The sequence below is a fragment of the Felis catus genome, chromosome B3 (genome assembly GCF_018350175.1).
Source record: "Felis catus isolate Fca126 chromosome B3, F.catus_Fca126_mat1.0, whole genome shotgun sequence".
Taxonomy (NCBI): domain Eukaryota; kingdom Metazoa; phylum Chordata; class Mammalia; order Carnivora; family Felidae; genus Felis; species Felis catus.
In genome coordinates this window covers 111,918,483-111,946,033 of record NC_058373.1, presented here as the reverse complement: position 1 = coordinate 111,946,033, position 27,551 = coordinate 111,918,483, and the positions used below count along the sequence as shown (strand labels likewise).

General features: G+C 42.6%; 3 long non-coding RNA genes across 5 annotated transcripts in view; 2 read left to right on the top strand and 1 right to left on the bottom strand.

The window, feature by feature from the left end:
• Positions 1-26,793, top strand: part of LOC109500881 — a 76,892-nt gene extending 50,099 nt beyond the window's left edge. For both annotated transcript variants that reach the window (XR_002158708.2, XR_006599696.1), the window contains 5 exons: positions 12,414-12,622; positions 20,790-20,983; positions 21,250-21,353; positions 21,805-21,990; positions 26,394-26,793. This is a non-coding gene — a long non-coding RNA (uncharacterized LOC109500881). The remainder of the gene's footprint in view (positions 1-12,413; positions 12,623-20,789; positions 20,984-21,249; positions 21,354-21,804; positions 21,991-26,393) is intronic.
• Positions 1,028-7,940, top strand: LOC123386113. The gene is made up of 3 exons (XR_006599697.1): positions 1,028-3,174; positions 6,132-6,276; positions 6,675-7,940. It is a non-coding gene; the product is annotated as an uncharacterized LOC123386113 (long non-coding RNA).
• Positions 12,112-14,753, bottom strand: LOC109500880. Of its 2 annotated transcripts, none has more exons than XR_002158707.3 (3): positions 14,331-14,753; positions 13,761-13,864; positions 12,112-12,317 (listed from the first exon to the last, which is right to left on the bottom strand). It is a non-coding gene; the product is annotated as an uncharacterized LOC109500880 (long non-coding RNA). The 2 variants fall into 2 exon arrangements; XR_002158706.3 differs by having other exon boundaries at positions 14,380-14,740.
• Positions 26,794-27,551: the final 758 nt, after the last annotated feature.

The window sequence follows — 27,551 nt, the reverse complement described above, 5'->3', positions numbered from 1 at the left end:
AGACTCACGCCATCAGTTTGATGTGTCATCTTCTATACACTTACTATGCATCAAACCACCTGTGGTATCTATACCCATAGAAAAAAATATAATATCATTTAATGTGCATGAGTGTGTTTATATATGTTATCATATTAAGTGTCGTATTACAGCTTGATTTTTATTCATACCACAATAGGTCTTGAAGATCCTTCCATGTCAGTACATATAGTACATTTTTTAAAAACTGCTATACAGGTGTGTGCGTGTGTGTGGTATGAATAAACTACACTTTATTTAGCCAATCCCATTTTGATGGTCATTTTGGACCATGGACTTGTTGCTATTGCAAACAAAGTTGCCACAAAATTCTTGGACCTGCGTTCTGAGTACATGGATAATTGTTTTTCTGGGGGAGATATGGAGAAACTGAATCACTGACTCATAGCGTATGAACATTTTTAACTTTAAAAAAATGTTTATTTATTTTTGAGAGAGACAGAGAGAGTGTGCGAGTGCGGGAGGGACAGAGAGAGAGGGACACAGAGGGTCTGAAGTGATCTCTGCGCTGACAGCAGAGAGCCAGATGCTGGGCTGGAACTCACGAACCCGTGAGATCATGACATGAGCTGAAGTTGGACACTTAACTGACTGAGCCACCCAGGCACCTTGAACGTTTTTCACTTTAATAGATACTGCCAAATTACTCTGCAAAATGATCATACCAGCTTACAATCCCACTGATACAGCATGGAAAAATTTTTTTTTCCTTTTTAACTTTTTCCAATTTAGTAGGTAAGAAAAAAAAATTCCCTCATGTTTGAATTTCCATTTTTCTAATTTACCAATATGGAGCATTTTGGTCACACATTTTGGAGCCATTCATATTTCCTTTTTATTTATATTTTACTTTTTTATTTCATAAATTTTACACTTATATTTTGCATTTATATTTCTGTGAATTAGAATTTTATATCTTTAGAATTTTGTATTGGATTATTTTGTTTTTATTTGATCTGTAGATGTTCTTTATATATTCTGGATACTGATCCTTTGCTGTAAGTATTTTCTCCTTTTTTTTCTTGAATTTTGTTTATGGTGTCTTCTGTCATACAGAAGTTCATATTCTTGAGGTAGTCAAATTTTTCAGTCTTTCATGTGTTTTTGTACCTTGTTTCCTTTTCTATACCAAGTCATGAAAAACATCTTCCTGCATCATATTAAAATATTTCTTTGCATCTAGGTTCTTCATGAGAAGAATATTCTAGGTATGTAAGGCATTACCTACATAGCAGGTGTAGCTGCCCAACCCAGGTGGGAGGTTTAGACCCTGACACCGCAGAACTGTCACACAATCCTCACTGAAGGCTTGAGCAATCCCAACAGTTTCCAGCAGAGGACAGTGTCTGAGTGAGTGTGCCTCCCTATATTGGGACCCTCAAGGGTTCCCTGACTCACCAAAGGGAACATTTTAACTGCTCTAAAACTAGCAAGTGCCAGTGAAGAGAAAATATGTCTAGTCAGGGAAAAGATGAGGAGCAAAGTCTGTTGCAAGTGTGCTACATGGTGGGAAATAAAACAGGGCCCAGGGGAAAGTGTCCTGGTATAGTCTGTGTGTTATGACTGCATTTGGGGAAGAACTGATCAAAGTTAGCCAGGATCACAGAGGGTTTTCTCCAAGGGCAGCTTTGATGTCTGCTTATGTCTGGTCCACACACTTGAGATGAAATCTCAAGCTCTACAGAGGAAATGTGATTTACTGGACAAACAGCAAGCAGGATGGAAACATGCAATCCCCAAACTTATCCTTTTGATTCCATCAATAATGCAAGCCCTGTCTTCTTCAGAGGGGAAACTGAGGAAACAACAGGCAGTGCTATTCAGTACAGTTCCCACCCCACCTCACCCCAGGTACATCCTGGGCTAGCAGGTGTTTTCTGTTGTTTCTTGGTTTAATACCATCCAAGGTGGGATTAACTATATCATCATGAACCCAGAAGAGATTTGGTGGTGAAATTCATAGATTTTGATAAATATATTGAACCACACAAATTCGCAAATCTGACTCAGCCTCTCAGCTCACGTGCTGGGCTGTCTCTGTTGTCCCTGCTCATCCATTCTCCACCTTTCTGGCCCTGCCTTGTGCCCGGGGAGACTGCCTGTGCGAACTGAGTCGCAGTTCCTTCTTCATTGGTTTCTGATTTGGATGAACTGATGAGAAGCACCTGCAAGAAGAGAGGTTTATGGATTTATTCCCCAGGCTCCCTGCCTGCTGGGCTGTGGCTGGCAGCAGCTTCATTTCTCTGAAGACTCAGGGTAGTCCTACAGCTATAGGAAAAACTAACCACTCTCTCTTCTTCCCCTCTCATGCCTTGGGGTGTTAGAGCTTTCCAGATAGCCTGGGTGCTTCCCTAACCCTGGGTTGGCCTCCTTTAGTCCTTTATTAACTTCTCTTTAGTCATCTCTTCTGAGTGTACTGTTTGATCCCTGCCCCAACCCAATCCAGACTAATGCAGAAACCTAAATCTATCTGGAGTCTTCATCCTGAAACAGATCAAATGTACTGTTAAAATTTTATCATATGCACACACAATCTCCAAGCCCAGTGGTGCCTGCTGCCCACACGCTTTTCCAAGAGCCAGTACAAGTCATTGCAAACCTGCCTAAAAAACCCCTCAATAGCTGGGTTCATTTTCTGTAATTCTCTAGTGTTTAGTTATCAAATACCCCTTCCCCTAGGCTCACAGAAATGTCTCATTGCTATAAATGCTCTTCAATTCCATTTTAAACTTTAAAGGCAAACAACCTGGAAGATGAAAGGATCACAAGAACCAATTTTGATGCCTTGATGGTTTGACTAATTCATTGAGAGATGGTTGCAAAAAGTTGCCACAGATGTAAATTATTGCATTTCTAGGCAACTCTCCCCTTCAGGGAGCGGATTGCTGTTCTGTAAGCTAAATAGTCACAATAAACAGGCACTGCAAGTAGATAGGTGCCCATCTCTCCACCAGATACACATGACAAAGTGACCTGGTGCCCCACCCCATCCCTTCTCTTCTCCTTCCACCCACAGCAGAGGTATGAGTGAACAAAGCCCAGAGATCCCATTAGGAGGAAGGGACCCTGATCAATACATGAGATCACCAAGAATACCCGAGAGAAGTTTGGACACCTGCTTTAATTAAACACTAGGTGAGTTTTATTCACTGAAGACTGTTTCAGTTATATCACTTGTCCTTTCTGGGTACATCACTTCTGCAGTTGTAGCTGATCCACTCTACCTCATTCCCAATCCAGTTCCCACACCACATGCAGCCCTTATCTAGTGACCTAAGAGACACCTTGATGCTTTTTCCGGCTCTGACCACATGCGCTCGCTATCCATGCCCAAGGACTGTGTATTTCATCTACGTCTCTGTACTCTGTGTTCTCCTCACTCCCACCACCAGCACTCAGCAGAACCCCCTGGACCACTCTACTGGCTTCATAACTGGTGTACCCTCCTGCCATCTGCACTCCCCTCTCCATGGCACAGCCGGAGTGAGGGTTACGACTTGTGATTCTGTCCCTGATACCTTTCTGCTTGAAATCCTTCAAAGACTCCCCATTGCTTTGAGGATAAAGACCAAAAGCTTTATAAACCTGCCAAGCTACATAACCTGCAGGGTCCCTCCTGTGTCATCTGATACGTGCCTCCCTCTGCCATGGTCTGGGTCCCTTCCTTGGGTCTTCTTTCTGAGCCTCAAACTTGCCATGTTCCATTTCGGCTTATGTCCCTGTGCCTTTGCCTGTACTGTTCTCACCACCACAACACTGACCTTTGCCTAGTAAACACCTTTAGACCCTGCCTCAAACAGCCCCATCCCCAGGGAAGCCTTCCTTTACCTGAGACTTGGCAGGTCCCTGTTACACACTCCCCTGCCATGCTCACAGGCTGTAATTATAAACTTAACTGAGAGATAGGTGCCCGTTTCCTCCACTAGAATGTACATCTTGTGAAACTGGGAATGGTGTCTGTCTTTGTTTACTTGGCATTGTGCCTGGCACATGGGGCAATCTGAAACAAGACTTGCTGAAAAAAATTAATGGATGTTATCATGCTCTTTCCTTTAATATCAGCTAGTGGTGTCAGCACCTCCCCAGACCAAAGAAATGTAGGTCCAGGGTCTGGAGAGATGTAGACAAGGTGCCAATCAGAGTTAGGGGGTAAACTAGATTGTTCTCTGACAGCCAGCAATTCTCTGACTTGGGGGATATTCATATCCTCTTGTCTCTTCAGTCTGTAGACACTCCCCCAATCTGGCTCCGTCTTGTGCCAGTGTTGTTGTGTCCATGCCCATACACACCCCCAGCCTGTGACCATAAGAGCCCCTCCTCCTTGTGACCTCAAGGCCTCACTTATTCTTGGCCTGGGAAACCTGAGCCTTCCACTTCCAAGCCTGCTTCTGAGAAGATACAATAAAGCACTTAAAAGCCAGTTGGTATCCAGGAACTTCTTTCCTCCCACATTATTGGCAATGCAAATGATGGATTAAAGTACAAGCAAAAAAGGTTTTGTTCAGAAGTTTGAGTTTTCAGAACCATCCCCAGGGTAATAAAATGGCAAAGGGAAAACCAAGCACACAAGCCTTTCCTTCCATTCCCCAAGTGTCAGCCAAGATTGCAGCCTAAGTGATGTATAAGAAGGAAAGGAGCCAGGGCTGGATGAGGGAATTGTCTAAACCAATGGTTCTCAAACTTGAGCATGCATCAGAATTACTTGGAAGGCATAGTAAACACAGATAGCTGGACCCCACTGTCAAAATTCCTGATTCAGTTAGTCTAGGGTGGTGCCCAAGAATCTGCATTTCTAACAAGTTTCCAGGTGAGGCCAATGCTGTTGGTCTGTGGGGACCACACCTTGGGAACCACTGTGCCACACTACACTGTCTCCCCTCATATGCAAATTTTCATGTGTATTCCAATGATGTGGTTGTTGAAGACTAGACTCAGATTGAGTAGGTTGGACTGGAGCTTGGTGCCCAGGCTGCCACAGTGAGGACCACATACTCAGAAGCAAGGCTCAGGTAAGCCATCACTTTCTTGAGCCTTGGTCCTCTTTGATAGAGATCTCTTCCTCCCTTTATGCCTTCTTGGGATATTAGGGGATGTTTTGGATGACCTTAGAAAGAGGGGGTACCTCATTCTAACGGAAGTTTCCAAGGTCTCATTGGTCTAGCCAACAGGAATCCAATGTCTGCATGCCAAGGGAGGCTTTTATCCCAGAAGGAAACCTGGCCTTCCTTTATCCCCCTTTGCTGAAAAGCCCCTTACTCAGAGTGCTGATGGGTTTAAAGAGGAAATACGGTGTAAAAGATATACAGACACACCTGGGATATATCACGGGTTTGGTTCCAGGCCACCACTATAAAGCAAATATTTCAATAAAGTGAATTAAATGGACTTTTTGGTTTCCCAGTGCATATAAAAGTTATATTTACACTATACTGTAGTCGATTAAAGCTGTGCAACATTGTCTAGAAAAATAATGTATATACCTCAATTAAAAATATTTTGCTAAAAAATGCTAATCATCATCTGAGCTTTCAATAAGTGATTCTTACTGAACAAATATATATATATATATATATATATATATATATATATATAACAAATATAATAATAATGAAAAGTTTGAAGTGTGAGAATTACCAAAATGTGACACAGAGACACAGAGTGACAAATGCTGTTAGAAATGGTGCCGATAAACTTGCTTGATGCAGGGTTGCTGTGCAAGCCTTCAACTGATAAAAAACAAAACAAAACAAAACAAAACAAAACACCCCACAATATCTATGAAGCACAATAAAGCAAAGCACAATGAAATGGGGTATGTCTGCAGTGGAAGAATCACGCTTCCAGGTCAGACAGATGGATAGTGTCTCTCTACTGGGAGGTGGGTCTCACTGAGACTATACAAGGTTAGGGAGTTAATATGGAAAAGTAAAATTTTCTCCTTTGGAAGAGAAGATTATGTGTTATAGCATTTCATTTAAAAGCAGGAGCTCTGGGCTTACGTGTTTAAATGAAAAAGAATTTGTAAACTGTTTACCACAGTGCTTGGCTCTTAGTGCATAATGAATGATGGCTATTGTTATTTTGTTTAACAGGACGTACTAATCATAGTAGAATCAGAATCCATATCAAGAGGAAGATGGGTAGCCTAAGAGCCTATAGAATAAAACAGCAGGACTGTTCAGCCATTGGGACCTCCTTTTCCCTGCCTGCTCAACGCCTGGCCCACAGAGATGCTCGGTACACATTTGTTGGACAGAAGGAAGGGATTACACAAGTCTAGATAAGTTAGGAGATGGGAGGATTTGAGCTCATGGAAATCTTCCTGAGGGAAAGGATGATGAAAACACCTGAATTCTTTAAAGTGGGGGTTTTTGGGCCCTGAGGAACCTTGCTCAGTTTCTTTATTTATACAATTGGTCGTACCGCTACTTTACAGGGTTATTACAGAAACACTTGACAATGCATGCCAAAGTGCTGGGTTAATTGTAAAGCACAAATCAAGTATTAGCTGCTTTAATCAAGTGGAGCAATTACTGAACAGATCCTTTGGGCTGTGACAACTTCAATGCTATGCTGAGACCAAGAGTAAAGGTTTCCCGCCCTCAAGGCAATGACATATTGGCTTTGCCTTTTAGGTTGGCTCTTGTGTGCTAGAAAAATCTCTGAACTTCTTCATATTATTTGCTAAATGGGACATAACTCTCTTCAGAAGGCCTGCGTACAGGTGGGTGAACAGATAAAGCCACCTGAGAAGGAAGAAGGGCCCATATTGGTGGGTAATACAGGGTGTCCCTGAGCCTGGCTGGTGAGGAGCTGCACTCAAACCTCCCTCCCTCCCTTCCACAGCCTCCTGCACCTCATTTATTGTTAATGCTGTTTCCACTGGCTCGTTTGCAAATAGCTTGAATAAAACATCAGAGCAGGGAGGGGGGCAGCACTCATGGTCTTCCATGACTGCCTCTGCTGTGTTCCTTCCCTCCTTCCTTTTTCTCAGTTTCCTTCTCCCTTCATTACTCTGATTAACAGTCATGATATAATTGGCTTGTCCTGAAACAGCCAAATAGGACTCACGGGCTCTTGCAGGGATGGTGAGGAGAATGGTTCGGACAGGCCCAGCATTTGTTTTTCCTTTCTGTTTTCCTGGATGGAGGGAGGAAAAAAGCAAAGGCTGAATTTGCAACCTTAGAGAGGAGATCTCAGGATCAAGTGGTGGCTCTGCTCCTCCCAGGAAACTGTCTCAGACCACAGGAGGATGGCAAGGGCTCATCCTGGAGAGGACCACTCAGGCCCTGTCGGGTGGGAAGCCCCATGGCTGCTACCACAGGGGACACCAGTCCAGCTAGAGAGGCAAACCTATGCACCATCTGAGACAAGGCTGATTAGGGAAAACACAGCCATAGAGACATATACTGAACATGAGGCTCAATCCATACCCCCAGCTGCACAGGGAACAGTTTCTGTTATTTTCTCTAGCTTAGCTTAATTACTGACTCTCCTGTTTCTTCCAGCAACCACTTCCTTGTGTTTCCTGATAGCTTTCTCACTAAAAAGTGCATCCCTTAAAACACTATAATTTAGTACTGCCAATTTCTAAAACTGTGGTAGGTCTTTAAAATCATTTTTAACCTACAAATTCCACAAACTCCCTCTTATTATTTATAAATTTTCTGTTTGAGATCCTGAGCCTTTTAACCTGTCAAGTTTCCCACAGTCTGGATTTAGCTGATTGCATATTCAAGGAACAGTTTAATATGTTCCAATGAGACTGTATTTCCTGCAAATTAGTAGCAGGATCCAAAGGCTTGATTAGGCTTAAGTTTGATCCCTTTGGCAAGATTATAGATGGTGGTGTGTTTTTCATCAGGAGGCACATCGTGTCTGCATGTCCCCTTTTTGTGATATTAGCAGCTGTTGATGGCTAATGCCTGGATCCACTCATTCACTGGGGTGGCAAAACGGTGATGTTCTATCATTTCTTTTTTCATTTATTGTTGGATACTTCCACAAAGGATGTTTCCTCTCATCTACAATTTGGTTACCCAGTGGTATCATTCACAAAGGCAAGCCAAATGCTTGATTCTTTGTCTTTATGTATCAGTTTTCCAGATAATGAGTAAATTCTTCTCATCCTTCACTAGTGATCAATTAAATTTTTTTCACTAGAAAAAATCACTAGAAACTATGGCTTTAAACATATTTGATGGATTCAAATATATTTCTACAATTATTATCCTATTGAAATACAAACTTGCCATCTTTGGCAAGTGGGAGTTTCTTCAGTTGGCTCCTGAAACCTTTGGGCATGGTGCCAGTAGTCTTTGATACCTTTCTTGCTATTCAGGATGATGAGGTTCAGCTTATACACCTGCCCCAGACCCAAAACCAGCCCTTCCTCCAAGAAGCCCTGATTTCTTAGACTGGGATATGGTGCCAGTGATACTCATTGCTAATTTGCTACAATATTAGTCACTGTTTTTAGTCCTTTCAGTGGACAGACCTAAGGAATTAATGGGCGGGGGGGGGGGGGCATATCTATGTACAGTCAGTTCTGCCATAATGCTTGTTTTGAAAATGTAAACTTGTTCAAATATGATTGGTATATTAAGGAACAATTTGAGCCTAACACAAATTTTGTTTGGCTATGGGTGGTTTCATACAGGAGAAATATTGGGTGAAGGCAGAAAACCGCACCCAGCTGATCCAAGCTGCTTAAGAATACATGAAACACGGGGTGCCTGGGTGGCTCAGTCGGTTAAGTGTCTGACTTCAGCTCGGGTCACGATCTCGCGGTCCCTGAGTTCAAGCCCCACGTCAGGCTCTGGGCTGATGGCTCAGAGCCTGGAGCCTGTTTCCGATTCTGTGTCTCCCTCTCTTTCTGCCCCTCCCCCATTCATGCTCTGTCTCTCTCTGTCCCCAAAATACATAAACATTTAAAAAAATTTTTTTTTTAATAAAAAAAAGAATACATGAAACAGTGAAAAAACAATCAGGACTAATCTTTCCAACAGACAGAGAGAAAGCACAGCTATACACAAAGGCCTTAAACCCAAATTGCCAAATCCTGCAGAAGTGGCATCTTTTGCTGCGATGAGTGGCTGGTTTGGTGGTTTGGAATATCTCCAATCTCCAGAATTTTCAGCTGTCAGGTGAAGCCACAAGTACAGACTAGAAAGCAGCAAAAGAATTTCCAGCAGCGACACAGAAGCTACCCGAAGAAGCTGTGCATCGGGTCACAATCTCGATGGTGATGAAACAGGTATCTATTATAAATGCAATGCTCAAACAGCCTCCATCTCAAAGGCAGAAAAACATGACCCAGGATTTAAGGCTACAAAAGATCTCGGAACTCTGGTGCTCAGCACCAATGCCCAACAGAGGCTAATGAGCCAGCCGCCCACACACAGCAGGTATTCCAACTTTCTACCCGGTTTCAACTAAGCCTCCTTCCCACTGCTTCACAATAACCAACAAGCCACACCCTTCCGATGCCCCCTTCCACAAGCAACCCTCAGGTCTTGTTCAAGGCAAAGTGCCATATTTATTGTCCTATTTATGTATTTCTTACCCATTTAACATGTATAGAATCGCGCCACCATCTTTGCTAAATGTCTACCCTTAAAAAAATGTCACCGATGAAGTGTTTGAGTGTTGTGCCTTTATTCTCATTTCTGCCATAAGCCTTGTGGCTTTTATGCAATGGTTTTGCACACGGCGATCATTCTTAGGACCACGTATATCATATTCTGCATGCACACACCTCATGAGTTCGTATTCATCCTTCCGATTCAATTTCAGGGCTGTAAGATTTTCACGTACTTAACCTCCTCTGTAGTACATCTGTATCTCCTTTCCTCCATGCCAAAATCCTGGTTCTCAAGGATGTAGGAGATGGTAGAACATTCCATAAGTACTCATTTGCTTTAGCCCATCTCACACACACAACATTATCAGAATAACAATACAAAAATTGCCACAACCTATATAATTGTTGAAAACTCTCCCAGGGGAGAGTTCCGAGTGGTCACTCTCGAGAGTAGGCAGTATAAAGACTGCCCCAGAGCCCCTCAAGGCCTCATCCCAGACCCCCTTTCACTCACTGCTATTGGATTGGGCAAACTCCTTTCTAGATTCAGCTGCTGTTCTCAAATTGGCTGTACTTCTCTCAGCTTCCCCTCCCTCCTTCAGCTTCCTCTGATACACCTGCTAATACCTTACAGATCTTGAAGCTACTGGTGATGTGCCCTGCCTACTTGTGTTTTGGGGTTTCTGGGGATACCTTGTCGCTTGGACTTGTTGGAAATGTTGTCCATGGCTTTTTAATTTTTTGCTCTCTAGCTGCTTCATCTTTGTGTGGGAATTCTGGGAGACTTAAAAACTGATCCACTGTCATTTGCTTTCCTCGTTTGATAAGCATTTTTTCATAGTTTGTCTTTGAATATTGACAATGATTTTTTTTAAAATAGATACAGTGTTTTAAATTTTTATTTAGTCAAATCTATTTGAACTTCTATTATTTTTATGTTTAAAAAGTCCTTTACCATATAGATGTCACATAAAAATCTTTTTACAATTTCTTATGATATTTTAAGTTTCATTGTGTGTGTGTATGTGTGTGTACATATGTGTATGTGTGTGTGTGTGTGTGTATACACTTCTCTCATATATCTCACTCATTTAAAATTATTTTATAAAATGCTGTGGGAGTAATATTTAAGTTAATTCTTTTCCTCCTGAAACATCTAATTACCCCAAATCCATTTGTTGAATTTGTAATTCTTCCTTTATTATAGATCAATTATAAATCTCAAGGACTATATCTAGGTTATGTCTTCTTAATATGTGTATTTTTCTAGTTGTACCAAAATGTTTATTTATTTTATTTTTCAGCTTAATAGTATATTTTGAAGTCTAGGGCATGTCCCTCCTCATTATTTTTATTTTATTAAAAAAGAAAATCTTAGTTGCTTTCTTTTTTTTAAAGAATTTTTTTTAATATTTATTTATTCTTGAGAGAGAGAGTGCAGGTGGGGGAGGAGCAGAGAGAGAGGGAGACACAGAATCTGAAGCAGGCTCCAGGCTCCAAGCTGTCAGCACAGAGCCCGATGCAGGGCTCAAACCCACAAACAGCGAGATCATGACCTAAGTCAAAGTCAGACGCTCAACCAACTGAGCCACCCAGCAGCCCCAAAGCTTAGTTGCTTTCATCCACATTATTTCTTGATGAATTCCAACCAAAGGGAAGTCCAAAGTCAATTTTTTGGGTAGCCCTTTGGTTCTCTGACAATTTCCTTATTTAAAATGTGACCATGTCTGCTTGTTTGATCTCTTCCAAATGTTGTACAATATCCTAAGAGGTTCTGTCCCTGGCTGCATCTCATGATGGGTTGGCAAGGCTCACAACAGCTTACTCAAGGCTCGGCAGAGAAGTGTGGGGTAAAGTTTAGACCTGACATTAGACTTGCTTAGGAAAATGATAGGAGAGCCATTGAGCTGGGGGATGCTATATGAAAGTCAGGATTCAACCAGGCAGACAAGGTTTCCTATACCAAGAGACTTGACCTTTCCAGTTGTGATTCAGGAAAGTACTCAACGTTGGTAGGTCTAAGATGAGAAGAAATTCCATCCACAGGTAACAAGAACACAGTACCAAACTTCAATTTAGAATAAATGTTTCTTACAACCAGTAACACACATTTGCAAGAGCTGAGTGAAGTTAGGACTATGGTATGAAACCATAAAACAGAACAAAGCTAATGGAATTATAAGAACATTAATCCATGATTGTGATCTCTCAAGGTGACTGAAACCAGCTGACTTTCACAGCCACAAGCCAGCAGTAACAGTACAACATATTTGCATTCTAGAGTTGACTTTTTCTAAATGGGGATTTCAGCTCTGACCTTGTGAGGTGAAGCCTGACAGTTTATAAATGCCTTCCTTTGTCTTCCTGAGACAAAAACAAAAACAAAATTAATATGTCCAATAAATGGAATGTAAAGACTCCCATCTTGTAAATAAACTTGGAAAAATATTCTGGAATATCTTCTATAAAATAGCAGCCTAGAGCCTCTGTTGAGATTCAGTAGATTTTATTTTATGCGCAGCCTGTTGTTTAAAGGGATAGGAGTCAAATAGTAAAACTCAGCCTTCAGGAAGATGCAGAGATACTAAACTGGAACAGGCAGCTCATGTCTGTCGGCAGTGAATCCTCTAGTGACACTGGCCCATGAATCTTCCTCTGTTTTTTCCCTTGCCATCAGTGAGAACCGTCAATGTACCTGCAAGAAAGCATATTCACTTATTCTCTTAACTTATTCAAATTTATAGCTTCGAAAACTTGCAAGGCTGACCACTTCATCTCCCTCATTTTGCAGCCCAGAGAGCAGACCTGTGGGCCTGGGGAGGTGGAAGGATTTCTATGAAACTTGTCTGCAGAAAAGCCAGACCTGCCAGGACATTGCTGCAAAATGACAGCTGCATTCACAGAATCCACTCTTCTCAGTTTGCAGATGGGCCATAGAAAACCACCAACAACAGGAGACTTTTCAACAAATAACCGAGGGATGTTCTGGGAATTCTACTGGTAAGAAAAGCATCAGACTAACTCTTTAGAAGGACCAGACCTTATGAGTGGTCATTTTTATGTAAACTGCCCATAAGGCTTTCTCAGAAGGTGCAAGCCCTATAAACACCCACAACTAGAACAAATAAACAGTGCATTTGAATTATCTAAAGGAACCAGTAAGGAATGGTTTTAAGCTAGGAGGGCTGCCATAACACTGTAAGTAAAGTCAATACATTCCTGAGTCCATGAATTAATTAGTGTTTAAATAATAGAAATGACTATCAATTGCAAAACATTACCACAAATTACTTGCTGTGCAAACAGCTTCTTTTGTTATTATTAATAATTCTAGCTACTGATTTTCTGTAATTAAAAGCCACAGTCTTCCTTTGGGTGAACAGCAGAGCAGAGTTAGACGGCAGAGTCAAGTTCCCACTCACACCAATAAAAGTCACCTGGTGCCCCTGTCCCTTCTGCTGACCCGTTAAGGCTAGTTTGCTTCTAGCCTCCAGTCTCAGCTGTCTGAGAAATCTAAGAGAGTCAGTCACTTGGTATTTGCTCCTTATGGTCAGAACCAGCTTTGATATTAAAATCAAACATCCAAGAAAATGCCTGAGGCAACATTTTCTGTTTCTGAACCGTGACTTGCGCGATGAAATCATTCCACCTTGTGTGAGCAGTTCAGCAACGGTGGAGGGAAGATCTAGCTGGGTAGTAAATGACAGACAGGAAGCCTGCTGATTTATTAGGAGGCCTGAGCCTGTGGTTTAGAGGATCAGAGTTCAGGTCCCCACTCTTCAATAATCTCAGTGTGGGATTGGGGATGAGTTAGTTAACCAATGGGAGGTTTCATTCTCCCCATTAGAAGTAGACCATGCTCCTTGCCATTTATTTCACAAGGAAATGAATGAGAATTATGACTGGTATTTAAACCCTGAATAAGGCATACAAGAGATGAAGAAAAACTTTGCTCTCCTTTTTCCATTTAAAGTAATTGTACATTAACTCTCGGGCCGATTCTGACGGGGTCGGCCACCCATTCTGTGTGAATAGGGCCCAAGGAACAAAGGTGCGGACCCTGGTGTTCCTTGTTCTCCCTGTCCTTTCTGAAACTCATACGGCGTCGGGTCCTGCCCTGGTAAGAGCTGGTACTTACCGAGAGCACCTGGTGGGAAAGCACTCCTCGGACTTTACGTGGATTTTCTCACTCAGTCCCCTCAGCAACCCGATGAGGCAAGTTATCTTCGCACACTTTATACACTAAAGAAATAGAGATACAAAAAGGTTATGGCCACAGAGCCAGAAAATGAGAGGGCCACGATATCAACACAGGAGAATTCTTCTCCACCCTGCTAGCCTACCAAATACACAACTGTCGTTCTTGGAATGGGCTTTGGTCCTGCACCTCTACCTTCTTTCCTATTCAGCACCTGGGGCCTAACAACTTAGAGGGCACTTATCTCACATCAAAGGGGCCTTCCGAGCAGCAGCCTCTACTTCCTCCGGGAAGCTCTTCCTAGTGCTCTTGTGGCACCCTGGGCCCACCCTGTCCCCACTCTCAGCTCAGTGACCCCGTGTGACTGGGAGCATCTGGAGGACAGAGACAATTCAATGTTGAGTCCTCATGCTCTCACCCAAAGTCTGCCACTAGTAGGTAAATGTTTGTATAACAAATAAGTCTTTCTGTCTCACACCATCCCCCCAACATATGCACATGAGGACTCACAAACTTCAGCTGCCCAAAGTCCCAGAATTCCTCTCCAGAACACTCTCACCAATGATTCTTTCCTTTAGACTCAAAGATGGCTGAAGGGGGTGGAGGTGGGAGAGAATGGCTGCTCTACTCTAATTCTTCTGGGGTGGCCTCCACCGTGGTGTGCAGTTTCCCCTCTGCACCTGCTTCCCCCAGGACGCTTGATATCTTCTTCCAGACCCTTCCTCCAGGAGACTGGCTGGAGTAGGCAAAAGATGGAGTCCCAGAGAGCAACAGGATGCCTCTCTCTACTCAGTCACACCCTTACCACTGCCTGTGAGTCACCCCCATCCTGCCAACCACATCACCGTATCTTAAAAGTGACTGCAGTAAAGCAGGAAATAAAAAGCAGAAAGGCCATATTCTTTGGCTGATCGGTCTTCGTAATAAATGCTACAAGGTGGAACAGAATAAATTTATGAACTATCTGGGCTGCAATTCCGTGATTTCAAAGGAATCCAATCGTGGGGAAATGTCAGTTCCAATTGAAAAAGAAAACAAACTTCTGGTGTTCCCCAACCTGAGTAATCATTGAGGTCATAAATGTGGTAATTGTTTGAGAGCCCCAGCAGATCCTGTGTTGGGCACTGTGGCCATGTGTGTTTGCATGTGAGCCATGCAAGACTTTCACTCCTCAACATGCTCACGTTCTCACCTCCTCTCCAGCATGTCCTCCTGTCCTCCCTCAGAGGGGTATTGATATTTTAGCCCCCAGCTGGTCTATAGAACTCAGACTCCAGAACACAAGGGGAAAGAGCCAACTATGCTGTTGAAAGCAGGTGTTACCATGGGTCCCGACAGCAGAAGCCAGGCTGGATCGATTAGAGGCTTCCAAGGCATTCAGAAAATTCACCCGAATTAATGGGAAATGAGTCAGAGGGACTGTGGACAGCCCTGGCACCTATCAGACACTGCTTCTACTGGACTTGTCAGGCTTGCCAAGACCTCTTGGTAGAGTAGCATGGATGACATGGTAACCTGCTGCAGGGAAAGCAAAGTTCTTCTCCAATGCACCACTCATCCAGAGGGACCAGGAGAGGATAATGTCTCAAAATGCCCTGAATCTTGCTTTTGCTCACTTTCTGAACATCTCAACGAATCTCAGCGTCTGACCTTGGGGTTAGGACTATGTTGACTTTCTGGGGCAAAAATATCTTTCCTTTCTTTGTAAATTAGGTAGATTCTTTGTGGTTCCTCGTAAATTCTTTACCTCTTTCCTCACCAGTTTTCTGCACAATTGACCACACCCTCCTTTTTTTTTAGAGCCCTCTTATTCTTTGCTCCCAGACACTACACTCCCTGGGTATTTCTTTTTCTCTTTTGGCTACTTTTCCTTGGTCTTCTTTGAAGACTCTTGTAGTTTTGTCCTTGAGTGCAGCTTCCTTAGAATTCTATCCTCCACATTTTTGCTCTGTACTTTTTCTCAAGGGTCTTTATCTAGGCCCATGGCTTTGTTGACCACCTGCATGTTCATTTATGGCTCAGCTTAGACCTTTCCCAAGCTCTAGATCCATGTCTACTGGACCTCTTCTCTTGGATATCTCACAGATGCCTCAAATTCAGCATAACAAAACACATCATCCTCCCTTTGTGCTCCCCATCTCAGTGGATAATTATCCAAGAAACAACCTCAGGGGACTTTCATAAGCAACTCCTTTCTATGCCTACTATGTCATAGCAATTCTGTTTTCTCATATCTTTTGAATCTGTCTGTTTTTGTCCATCCCCATCCTCATTATCTTGGTTCAGGTGACTATAAGCTTTCTCCTTCAGCTACAATAGTCTCCTAATACACCACTCTGTTTTTAGTGTGGCCTTCTCTTAGTTAGTAGTTGTCACAATGATGCTGCATAGTGAAGAATCTCAACATCCCGTAAAGGCAAAAACATTTATGAGTTTGTGGGGCAACTGAGTCGGCTATGCTTTAGACTATAGCAGCTGGAGTGGTTCTGCTCCACTTGTCTCCTCTCTTCCTCCTGGACCCAGTGAACTGGCCACAGCACGTTCTCCTCATGGCAAAAACAGAGGTACAAAAGGGCGAGAGGAAATACCCAAGGTTTCTTAAGGACTCAGCTTAGAAATGGCACATGATTGCTTCTACCCACATGCCATTGGCCAAAACAAGTCACATGTCCTGGCCTAAAGTCAAAAGGTGGAGAAATATATTTGGCTCACTATGAGGCCATGGCAACAGTGTGGATGCAGGGAGCAGAAAGCAATAGGGCCAATAATACAGTCTACCACTGGACCTCTCTAATCCATTTTCCACCAACAGCTAGATTTAATTTTTATGTGTGTGGGTTTTTTTTTGTTTGTTTGTTTTTTGTTTTTTTTTTTTTGAGAGAGAGACAGAGTGAGAGCGGACGGGAGGGGGCGGTGGACAGAGAGAGAGGGAGACAGAATCCAAAGCAGGCTTTGAGCTGTCAGCATAGAGCCCAACACGGGGCTCAAACTCACAGACTGTGAGACAATGACCTGAGCCAAGGTTGGATACCCAACCGAGTGAGCCATCCAGGTGCCCCACCAACAGCTAGATTTCTAACATGCAAATCCGATTATGTAACTCACCACTGTCCTTGAGAGAGAGTCTGAATTCATGATGTGACTCCAGTCTATCTCCTCACACCACTAATCACTCTGGTCCTGCCATATTGAATTATATTTATTTTCAAAAATAAAGTCTTTCAAAAAAGAAGTCTTACTTCTAGGCCTTTTCACAGCTAGTTCCTTCATCTGGAATACTTCCTCATCCTCTCCTCACCCCATAACTTAGTCCCCATCTCATGCCTCATTTGGCTAACCCCATTTGTCCTTCAGTTATCTCTAAAGTGTCACATCCTCCAAACATTCTCCATAACCCCAACATAGGGCTCTCCTTGTTCCATGTACTTGCACCTGTAATAATACTTAACCATCTCTATTGTAACTATTCAAGGAGAGGAACTATATCTTAAACCTAGTGCTTAGCTCCTGTTCCAGGGATATTACAGGTATTTAATAAATAGCTTACAATGGATGATTACCACATAGGAATCTGTCCCTGGATACAAATTTTAATGTCTTTGCTTATTTTTGACACAAAATTAGGTAAAGTTAGACTAACTGTGTATATTACCATAATCATTCTGGTCCAAATTGATGAGAAGATTAGCTTGATATGTATCTCAGATCTAAACAAAAAACTTGTTTTGTTCTGAATGGAGAGCCACCTATTTATGTGTTAGCACACTGAAAAATAAACAGCAGCTAATGTTTTTGAGACACACACCATTGGTTGTCAACCCAATAGCTTTTCTCCTTCTTCTGTTTTAGGAGACCCCCAGTTCTACTTGGAGTGGCAATGTGCTCACCCCCAGAGGGACAACTCTGGTTAGTCTAGGCCAATTATGGAATGTCATTCCTCTTTGCCAAGAAATAGCCAAAGAGTGGGCATGTGACCTAACTGGCCCACTGAGAGTGAGATCTGAGGTGAAGTCTACTGGCTACTTGTGGGAAAGTTTTCATGTCTGATGAAAGATAGCAGAAGGAGAAGAAAGGGTCCTCTTCCCCATGCTCACCCCTTGTGCTTGGGATGATGTTCTGCAAGGACATGATTCTTGGAACTGTGGCAGCCATCTTACTACCACAAGGGGAGACATGACTGACCTGAGAAAGAGCAGAAAGATGAGAGAGCCTGGGTCTTGGCTGATGCTCAGCTGCTGCCCGCATGTTGGAACTACCTACCTCTGAGTTTTCTGTTACATGAAATAATAAAATGTCTTTATTGCTTAAGCCACTTTCATGTGGTTATTTGCAGTTATTTGCAAATATTTGCAGTTATTTGCATCTGTTATTTGCAGTTGAAATAATTCCTGGCACAAATAGCTTTAAGATTTACCCCAGAATACCCCAAATTTGTTATTAGCAAATATCAGAGACTTCCCACTTCTTGAGTCTATTATTTAACATCGTTTTCTTCAGGCTTAAAATGTTTTCACAGCTGGCTTTTATTGATTGCAGTTGATGATGTGCTAGAGAATGGGTCTCACTGGCATGAGGATTCTACCACTCCTTTTGTTTATTAATCAGTGTTCCAATCCTCACCTCTTTCTTATTGTATTCCTTGAATCCTCAGAGGAACTGTCAGTTGTGGAGCTACAACCTCTTCACCTGTTTTTTGAGACTTGTCCTGGGAATAATTTACCAGTGCAGTAGAGACAATAATGCCCCCACCCTAGTCCCCACAAACTAGTTCATGTGTTCTAATCCTTGGAACCTTTACAAGGCAAAAGTGACTTTACAGATGTGATTAAGGTAAGGTCCTGAGATGAGGAGATTATCCTGGATCATCTGAGTGGACCTCCATATAGTCACAAGAATCCTTAAATGTGGAAGGGGGAAATTCAGGAAGAGCAGGAAAGGAACATGTGACTATGGAAGAATGAGCAGAGAGATGTAACCTGTTGGTTTTGAAGATGAAGGAAAGGGGTGAAAGCCCGGGAATGTGGGCAGCCTGTAGAATGGGCAAGAGGCAAGGAATGGGATTCTCCCCCTATAGCTTCCAGAAGAGAACACAGTTCTCCCAACACAGTAATTTTAGCCCAGTGAGACTTGCTTCAGGTGTCTACCTGCACAACTGTAAGGTAATAAATATGTGTTTAATTTGTGGTAATTTGTTATAGTAGCCACAGGAAACTGATACAAATAATTGGCTTTATTGACTGCAAAACTGAACACCTCTGCTTCATGCAAGTGGCTGGGTGCTGCCTGACTGAGGGAGAAAATGATAAAACATAAACTTAAGCCCAAGCCAGAGGGTGGCTGGGCTCAGTTGTGGAGTTGATGTAGTTTGGGAAGTATCAAAGAGTTGGTAGTTCTCAAGGGAAAAGACCCCCCCTCCATGAGATGAAAGATGAACAGGCCCACATAGTCTTGGAGTTCTAAAGTGTCCTTTGATACTTTGGAGACAAGGACCTTGGCTGAGTGCCCAAAGTGCATCACTTACGTCCAATGAGCAGTCCTCATAGGACATAAGGGTCTACTGAGCAGTCAGTAAGACCCTCTGCCAAAGTAATAAGGTGGAGAGTATGCTCAGACTCTGATCCACTGGAAGGATGCTGGCCTTTTCTCTTATCGACAGCAACAATTAATGGTCATTCACTCAATAAATATGAGTTAAGTGCCAATTCACTGCACAGTATGAGATGCTAGGGATACAGTGTTGTTGTATAAAACAGATATGTTCTCCATATTCTCCCCCATCTTTGTAGGCTTGGGCTACTTTAAAAAAAATTGTTTTAAATGCTTATTTATTTATTTTGGAGAGAGAGAGAGAGAGAGAATGAGAGAATGAGCCAGGGAAGGGCAGAGAGAAAGGAAGACAGAGAATCCCAAGCAGACTGCACTGTCAGCATGGAATCTGACATGGGACTCAAACTCATGAACCGTGAGGTCATGACCTGAGCCAGAATCAATAGATGCTTAACCGACTGAGCCACCCAGGTACCCCAGGCTTAGGCTGCTTTAACAAAAATACCATAGGCTGGATGGCTTAAACAATAAATATTTACTTCTCACCATTCTGGAGGCTGCAAGTCCAAGATAGGGTGCCAGTATGGTCAGGTTATGGTGGGGGACTTCTTCTTGACTTGTAGACAGCTACTTTTTTCCTGTGTCCTCACATGGCAGAGAGAGCACTGCTCTCTTAATCTCTTTATACAGATGCCAATTTCATCATGGAGGCTCCATCCCCAAGACCTCCTCCAAAACTAACTGCCTCGCTCAAATTCCACTTCCAAATGCCATCATATTGGGGATTAGGGCTTTAACATAAGAATTTGGGGTAGGGAGATACAAACATTCAGTCCACAGCATGCTTCTACTTTCCTCTGGGGAAGATAGATTTCAAAGCAAGAGACAATGAATAAATCTAAAACACTTAACGATAAATGTGATGAGGGAGGAGACTAGGATACTAGAAAAGAATAAAAGGGGGAACTAAATTTAGACTAGAGGACCAAGTGAGGTATTTTTATAGGAAACCATATGTGAACTGAGACCTGAAAGAGGAGTAGGAATTTATCAGGGACAAGCTGAAGGATGAGAGATCTAGGCTCAAGGAATATCATGTGCAAAGGCCCTGAGACAAGAAGGAAGGGGGGAGTTGCTGCGGCAGGTGTATGATATAGAAAGGAGAAAAGGGCACAAGAGGAGCTGGCACCTTTTTAAAGCCTTTGTTGGTTTCAGGCTAAGGTTCTGTGTTCCCTTCGTCAAGCTCCCTGTGGCATTAACTAAGAGTACCCACTTACTGAAGAAAAACCAGGATAGCTCTGAAGCTCCACAGTCCCAAGCAGTCTGCAGCTGTCTCCTCTCTCTGGAGGGTGCAGAGTGAGGCAGAGGTGAGGGGAGTCAGCACCTTCCTGTCATTTCTGTCCATCTTTTTTTCTGGCCCAGCTTCTTTGCTGTGACCTCTGGAGATTTTCTAAATTAGAATCATTACCTATATGGGAAGCCTGCAATGCAAATCAAATGAGAGGCCACGGGCAAGCTAATGAAGGCCAGTGACCCGGGGATCTAATGAAGATGAACAGCTCTGTTACAGGGAGAGGACGCCACCATATCACATGCCGCTTGGAGCAGGAAAAGAGGTAAATTCAGGATTTTTATTGTGCTCTACAAGGCAGGTAAAATTGAAATATACCTCTATTTCCATTTATGTCTTACTTATCTCTATTTATATAAATATGTATCTATGTTCATCTATATATCATCTATCTATATCCGTGTGTGTGTGTGTGTGTGTGTGTGTGTGTGTGTGTGTGACAAGAGGAAGAAAATAATAATATGTCTTGGATAGGCAAAGGACTCTTCTTATGTGGCCCAGTTAATCCCATTTTCCCCATTCTCATTCAAGTTTCAGATGATGAGGTCACCAAAGGTCAGAAGATGAGCCTCCAAAGGAAATACAGAAGAATATACTTTGGAAGGGCTGAGCAAAGTGTGGACATTGAAACTAAGGTAAAGAATTTAAACAGACAGAAAATGCAAAACAAAACAAAACAAAACAAAAAAACAAAAACAAAACAAACAACAAACCAAACCATTTTGTTCTTTTATGTGTAAGGAAACATAAACACCTTATGTATACACACTTAAAAACTTTGATAGTCACATAAATATGTAAAGCTATTTTATTCATTCAAAAATCATGTATTGAATGCCTTTGGATTTTCTCAATATCGCATGTTTAAAAATCATAGGTAGTTTCTGAATATCACTTACTTCTAAGTTTGGTGACAATTTGGGAAAGTGCTTTCAATCCAACTGGTAGGCCATCATACTCAGAATCTATTTTAATGAGTTTTCAGATTAGGAACTCAGATCCAAAGCTAGCAGTTTGTTTTTGTGTTTCCCCACTAATGTAGTGAGATTACAGATTCTTGGTTTTCTGGTATTTCATTCATTCAAGGAATGCTATAGCAAGTGTGCCTAGGAGGTGCCTGGCTAGAACAGTGAAGACGTCAACCAACGCTGCAGCTCTCAGTGAGCCAACAATAGACTAAGAGTTGGGGGATCAATTTTCCCCATTGAACAATCAAGAAAAACTTGGAGACCCACAACTGGAAAACATTTACTTGAAAATCACTGATTCAGGGTAAGTCAATTAAGCTCGTATTTTCTTAGCTCATCCAGTTTTGCTAGTCACATTTGTTGGTTAATTTTCGTGAAAATTCAGCCTTGACTTTTATTCTCAATAAGTTAATAGATTTTATTTTTATATCCTTTTATCCTGGCACGTAATTCTTGATGTTCATAGATCAATATTAGGGGGAAATTTCTTTGCCAAGTAATGATCCATGTAGTCATAATAAAAGGGAAAATTTTCAAAGGTCTTCAGAGCCAGAAAGAATTATTGCAGATACACGTGGGTCTATAATTGTGTTGTCCAAATGTCCCACCAAATTTATTGGCCATTTTCAGCTCTTTTGTGATGGAGAGTAAACCTTTTGGTGACTGAAGCTGGAAAATAATCTGTTGGCTGTTAGAGCTGGAAGTATCTTAGATACTGTATAATCCAATTCACACATTTAGGAACGAGAAGACGGACTGAGGCCAAGCTTATTGATAGCTCCCACCTGTTCAAAATCTTCTAGGTTAGGGTCATTGATTTCATAAGTTACACACAGGATTCATGCTTAACCGCTTGCTAGACCCTTCCCACAAGCCTCAAATTGTTTCTTGAGGAAGACTGAGGCTGCTCAGCCTGAAGTTAATTTGCTTCAGATGATATGGTTATGATAGAAATTAGACTAAAACTCAAGCCCAGGACTAATTTTTGTGTAACCAAAAAGCATCTGTAAAATGTAAATTTCTTCCCCTGCTGCACTGCTATGAGGATTAAAGAGGATGCACTGTGTGAAATCATTCTATTTACCTAAAATTCATTTTTCAGCAGGTAATCTGTCTAATCAAAAAGGTGAGTTTCTCAAATCACCTGAGGGCAGATTGGCAGGGCTTCAGGGAAGGAATGGAATCAGGGACTAGAATCCAACAGTGCTCTCTCTCCTCCTCCCTTCACACCTGTTTGATTCTTTTTTTACCTGCAGACAAATCCCTTCTGCTTTCCTGATCTACATAAATCATGGTCACCCAACTGACATGTGGGAGAGACTGAATCTCTCCCTCTCAGTTTCCACTGGGATTCTCAAGAAAGGGACTTTACATGATCATGGTTAAGTGTGGACCAAGTAACTGGGTGTGTTGGGGATGGAGTATGGGAGTGGGGACAGTAGTAGGGTTACCATATGTTTGGGAAATGTCAAGGAGTAGGTAGTTCTCCTCAAGGAAGAAGAAAACCCACAAGAGGAAGAAGACACAACACGTGCCCATCTGGTTTAGAGTTCCAAAGTTTCCTTTAGCACTCTGGAAACAAGGACATTGTACTCTGCTGACTGTTCCTCCTACTCTTTTCCCCTGTTAATGCCAGTGCAAGTTTCCAGAGTGCATCACTTACATCTTCCCGTGAGCAGTCCTGCATGTGATGAGTAAGAACCTGTCTTAGTCAACTGCTATAACAAAACACCATAAACTATCTGGATTATAAACCACAGAAATTTATTTCCTACAGTTACAGAGGCTGGAGGTCCAAGGTCAGAGCGCCAGCTCAGTTAGGTTATGGTGAGGACCCTCTTCCTTGTTCAGACTGCTGACTGTGTCCTCCTAGAGTGGAAAGGACAAGGGTGTCCTCTCGGGCCTCCTGTATAAGGGCACTAGTCCCATACATGAGGCTCCACCCTCATGACCTAATCACCTCCCAAAGGCCCACCTACTAATACCATCACATTGGTGGTTAGGATTTTGACATAAGAATTTTATAGCAACATAAACATGCAGTCCATAACAGAACCTCAATCCAAATTGCAGAGTGGAGAGAGTGCTTAGACTCCAGCCCACTGGAACGATGTCTCTCTTTTCTTTTGCAAAAATGGAAAATGATGGGTCATTCATTCAGCAAGTGTTAAGTAAGTGCCAGCTCACTGCATGGTGTGAGACGTTGGGGATGCAGTGTTGTACAAAAGAGATATGGTCCTCATATTCTCCCAAGTTCTTTTGGAGAAGACAGACTTAAACCAGAAGACAAAAATTAAATATGTAATAACACCTACGATAAATGTGGGAGGAGATTAGGATACTAAGAGAGAATAATAAAGGGGAATGGTTTACATTGGAGGGCCAGGGAAGGTAATTCTTAGAAATGATATGTAAATTGAGGCCTGAAACTTAAATAGGAATTAGTCAGAGTAAGAACTGGGGGAAGAGACATCTAGGCCCAGGTACAGCATGTACAAAGGTCCTGAGGCAGGAAATTGGGGCTTTGGGCCTTCTTTAGGCACATATCCTATAGGATGTGATTCCTGGAGGTGGGGAGAAATGGTACTCAGAAAAAATGGATGGACCATTAGCCTAGGAGGTGTTCCCTATTACTATAAAACAGTGGAGACCTGAGAGTCTTATTAGAATCTCCATCCTCACGTGGGCAGATTAATTATATAATTAACAACCTGACACTGGGTTTTTTGGGAAGCTATTGATGTAACCAGTACTATGAAAACAGAGTGGGACATTCTATGGGCTGTGGTAGAAGAAGATGGCAGGACCCCATAAATTCCAGTATCTAGCCTGGACTTGACATTGGCCCTGTGGGGCAGAGGGGAATGATTGTCGATTTGCTCATCAGGTAAGTCAACAACAGTTTAGGTTTTTGTCTCTCACCTCTTTTCCCTTTATAAATACAGAGCAATTTACTTCTAAATACAAAATATTCCTTATAGAGCCTATATATATCCTATTACTAGGCTGGGGTGTAAGAGAAATGCTATTGGTTTATGGTCAGGAAAATGAGGTTATCTAGTTCTTTTGTCTCCACTCCTCCCTCACTGAGGTTAACTCTGGAGTTCTTTGATAGGGTTCGAGTGAAGGAGATTGCTGGGATAACTATCCCAGGGGTGGGCAAAAGATAGCCCATAAGCCAAATCTAGCCTGTCACCTATTTTTTGAAATAAAGTTTTATTGGAAGACAGTCACTCCCATTGGTTTACCTTTGTCAGTTGCTGCTTTTTCGCTTGACTGAATGGCCCACAAAGCCTAAAATATTTACTATCTGGCTCTTTAAAGGAGAAATTTACTGACCCTTAGATATACCAGATTGTCCATAAATTATTCTGTGAATGATGATTTGACCCTAAAAAGCTAGGAACAAGAACCAAACAGAAGTAATGCCAGTGCAATTATTTTCATCATTGAGAAAATTGTTCCATACTTTAAAAGAAAATGAGAGAGAGAGAGAGAGAGAGAGAAGACAGGAAGGAAGCAAGACAAAAGAAGAAAAAAGAAAGAATTGTTTCTATTCTAATCTGATTCTCTCCATTTACTAATGAGAACATGGAAGCTCAGAGACATGATATCTCCCACCCAATATAATATGAGTAGTGACCCAACTGCCCATCTCATGAATAGAGTGCTCTCCCTACTCCGTAGGGCCTACTATATCAATGTGCTACAGTTCTTTGCTCTAACCTCCATTTTGGGTGCTTATAAAAATGATATATTCTCCTTGCTTGGGAAGTACAGGAGTTAATAGCATACAAACCTGCTCTTTGGATAGTCAGAGAGTTGCCTGGATCCCTAAGACACAAGTCTCTTTCACAATGACAAAAAGGAAGAGGAAGTCCATTCAAGGACCATGTGTCTGGGGTCAGGGGTGACGGTGTGTGGGCTGGGCCAGTGTGAGCCATGATAATATTTGATTTGCCTCTTCCCTAACTCCTGCAAACATTAATCAGCCTTCCCAAACAGAGCTGATGGGTCTGCATAAATAATTTCAAGTACACTGCACACCAGCCATCTGAATGCAGTCAAGTCAAGGACTATTGGAGCTTGCATTCACGTATGCCACTCAACTCTTATCTGCCACTGTCAGCAGCATGTCAGCAGCTGGAGGCGCTTAACGCACATTCTTTAGTCTCTCCCATTTCCTCTCCGTGCTGGGAAGGGTCAGACAACCTCCAAAATAGGTCTGGCCAAATTGCATGAGGCTAGGCTACTTGGCAGAATATCCGTTTTCTGAAGAACAAGTTGCAAGATGGAATCTGGGGCTGGGCTCATTCCCTCCTGGTCAGAAGGCTAGTGACAACAGCTGGGGACAGCCTCACCCCAGGTGAGTCACATAACTCACTGCCATGATCTCTGTTCTATGTCTCTGCTCTGGCTGCCCTCCACCCTCCACCAGGGAGACTATGACTCTGAATATTTGTCCTGGCCCCTAAATGGTCACAGCCTTTTTGAACTTTCGGATGTTTGCTTGGCCCTTTCAGTTTATGGTCCTTTCTGTCAGGTAATTTTCTTTTTCAGGTATTTTAGAAGGAAGCCCCCAGTGCTGGGTCAGAGGGCATCTGGGGCTGAGCAGCCATCCCTGTCTCTGGCCCCCAAAGGCCCTAGCATCTGCTGTCATGTCTTCTTAGGCTTTGCTCCTTTATTGCCACTCTCCCCTCCCCCCAGAACTTCTGAGACTGGAGCAGCCCACATGTGTGCTTATAAAAGGGAGGCAGAGGGAGACTTGACCAATAAACAGGAGGATTCAATGTGATCATGGAGGCACCGAAGCTGGAAGAGGCAAAAACAGATTCTTCCCTAAAGCCGTTGTGGCGCACAGCCATGCTGATATTCTGACTTCAACCCAGGGACACTGATTTTGGACTTCTGACTCCTGGAACTGTGAGAAAATGTTTTTCTATTGTTTTAACCCACCAAATTTGTGGTAATTTGTTATAGTGGCCACAGGAAATGAATACATCCTCCATTTTTCAGAGTAAAAGCCTGTAAAATTCAGGGTCCCCGGGTGGTTCAGTTGGTTAAACCCCCAACTTCAGTTCAGGTCATGATCTTGCAGTTGGTGAGTTCAAGCCTCGAGTTGGGCTCTGTGCTGACAGCTCGGAGCCTGGAGCCTGCTTGGGATTCTATGTCTCGCTCTCTCTTTGCCCCACCCTCACTTGCACTCTGTTTCTCTTTCTCTCTCTCAAAAATAAGTAAAGTGTTTTTAAAAATTAAAAAAAAATAAGCCTGTAAAATTCTATGGAATCTAGCCCCTGTCAACTCCCTGAGTGCCCTCCTACATGTCTTCCTAGCCTCCCCAGCTCCAGGCACACCTGTCCTTGTCCTTAAACAGACCATGACCCATCTCCCCAAGGTCTTTTCTCTAGCGGCTCCCTCAAGCTGATGCTCTGGGACCTTCCTCACATCCTTCAAATTTGCTCAAGTGAGGTCTCTCTAGACCACGCTGTTTAATACCACACTGCCCTTCACCACCCACTCCTGATCCTCTTTGTCCTAATCTTTTTTTTTCTTTTTCTAAGTGCTCATCTCCTTTGAACCTGCCATGGAATTTACTTATTTATTATTTATTTATCCCTTATTATTCTTGTCCCCTATTAGAATACAAGATTCTCAAGGGCAGAACTGATTACCTATTTTATTCTCCACTGTGTCCCAAGCTCCTAGAATAGGTCCCGACACATGCAGGCATCCAATTAACATGTGTGGAAAGTGTGAATAGATGTCCTCAGAGTTCCTGTGACAGTAATATTAGAGATGCCCTCTTTTCTCCCCTTCTTCCACCTCCGTCCCGTCTTGGCCCTCACTATACTGACAGAGCCAGTT